Genomic DNA, 2,396 nt, shown 5'->3' with positions numbered 1-2,396 from the left:
AGTTTTTCATTTTGCCCTAAACAGTTAAGAAGATAATCAAGTCAGTTTGGGATTGGGTTGTGCATAGGAAGGCTGCAAAAGATTACAAAATAGCCTCCCCCTGGCAGAAATGTAAAAAAGCCATTCCGTTTGTTTTCATTTCTGCCAAGGATTTATCTTCAGGAGGCAAGCAGATGAAGAGACAAAATCCCTGGTGTGGGTGCATGGGCAGGAGCCCCTTCCTGCTCCGGCGACGCAGGTGGCAAGAAGGTAGGAAATCAACAGCACAGGGGAAAGAAAAGGAAAAGGAGTTTGGAAACAAAACAAGACAAGGCTTCTTTTGAATAATGGAGAGGACTCTTAGGAAAAAGGAAAATAACAGAATACATTTTTGTTCACGGATTAAATTTCAGGGCAGTATATGACTTTTGAAAGAAAGTCATTGGCTTTAATCAATTGTTTTCTTACAGAGCTTTGTCCGTACATACGTGACAAAGTTATCAGTCATTTATTGACAGATTTAGAATGTGCGCTTAGAATGAAACCGTGGAGATTGCCTTGTCTTTCATCCTTCCAGTGAAAATCAGGAAGGGGAGAAGGGAAGGGGTGAGGGTGAGAAAGGAGAGCAATATTTTATGAAAGTGATGACAAATTTTGCATTTGATATTTTTTTCCCTGCTGTAGTTTCAAGTGGATTATCACAAGGAAAGGAAAAACTCTAAATTAAGCAAACATGGGCCAGGCTGGGGATGAGTTTAACCGTGGCTTTAATGGGAACTCCTTAGCAAGACAGGGGAGAAGGAACCCACTTTCCCTTCTCGCGGGATCACCAGCTGAGCTTTCTAGAATCAAGGAGCAGAGACTTCATTGATCCCACTTAAAAGCCTGTCTTGTTGAGATGTGGAGAAGAAAAAGTTTTAGATTTTTATATAGCAGAAAATGCTTTCTATTGAACCAAACAGAAGACCAGATATATGAGATGGGGAATAAAAGGTTCGATCTAAAAGGCTGCCATTTGTAAAAAATACAGACTTTCCCTAAACTATTGTTTGCTCTTTGGTTTGTTAAGAGTGTCATGAGTGAAGGAAAAAGATAAGGAGAGAACCACAGAGCTCATCTCAAATAGTAAGACCCTGTTTATTAAGCAGAACGTTCTGTGGTTGGTGACTCTCCTTTTGCTATATGGTCATCCCTTCCCAGTCCCCGCCCTTCCCTGCCTGCTCTGGGTGGTCCAGGCGAGCCTCTGGCTTGCAGGGGTGGCAGGAGACAGCTCTGGGTCCTGTGCCACTTCCTCCCGGTGTCAGTTTTTCTGCACTGATCTGTCCCTCGGAGATGGCAGCCCCTCCACTGGTCCCCAGCTCTAGTGCCTACAGGCTCGGGAAACCCTGTTCCTTCCCCTGGGGTGTCCCTGTAGGCCCAAGGTGGCAACAGCTTCCCACTGTGCTCACTTTTGGGTACCTTAACCTCTAGGCTTGCTTTCTCTTAAGCTTGCCCGCCGTTCTGTCAGTAGTTCCTTCTTTAAATTCATTTCAATCCTCTTAAGTGGGATTCTGTTTCCATGGGATTCTGACTAATACAGTGAGACTAAAAGTATCTCAAACCCGACGGAAGCCAAGGTGAGTTGAAATTTCTAGTTGCACCAAACCTGGATGATGGCCGCTATACAGTGGAGGGCAAACCATTTATGAGTCATACAATTCTAAGCAAATAGGTTATAGAAATTCCAAGCACAAAAGATCTGAAGAAATGAATAAAAATCAACTGGGATTAATTATATCAATCATGCACTATTATAATCATCTGAACCACCTACTGCTAAATTCCAAATTCCAAACAGACTTCAAGAATTGTTCACAACTAAACAATGTAAACCATGTAGAACGATTTGTGAAATTTTAAGCAGGCCAAACTCACAATTCAGAGCATAACTCATATAATACTTATAGATTCTAATTTTTTAAAAGAAAAATTGATTTGTTGCTTGAATATTAGAAAATTTGCTGCATATTAAAAAGGCATGGGAACTCGGCTGTCTGCTTGTTCTGAGTCTGCCATGTAAATGTAATTTTAGAAAATGTAAATAAGTTTTACTATTAATAGCTTTTGATTTTTTAGTTTTGGCCCTATTCTTTCTGTAGGTAGTGGCTGGTGTTATGGATAAATTACTTAATATAGTCTTGTTGCCGTGGAATTCACTGAGGGGAACTGACTTGAGGATGGAAAGCGAGAAAGCTGAGGGTGAGAGTCGAGATGTTCCCAGAATATCCTCAAAAGTGACAGCGTTGCAAGGAAGCCTGGGAGAGGGGAGGAAATGAAAGGAATGGTGGATACGAGTGAAGGCTAAAACGAGGTAAGAACTAAATATTATACTGGCACTTGGGGTTAGTCTTTATAAATTGTTACTTTCTGGCAATGCC

The sequence above is a fragment of the Propithecus coquereli genome, unplaced genomic scaffold (genome assembly GCF_000956105.1).
Source record: "Propithecus coquereli isolate 6110/MARCELLA unplaced genomic scaffold, Pcoq_1.0 Scaffold38, whole genome shotgun sequence".
Taxonomy (NCBI): Eukaryota; Metazoa; Chordata; class Mammalia; order Primates; family Indriidae; genus Propithecus; species Propithecus coquereli.
Note: the sequence above shows the minus strand (reverse complement) of the source record.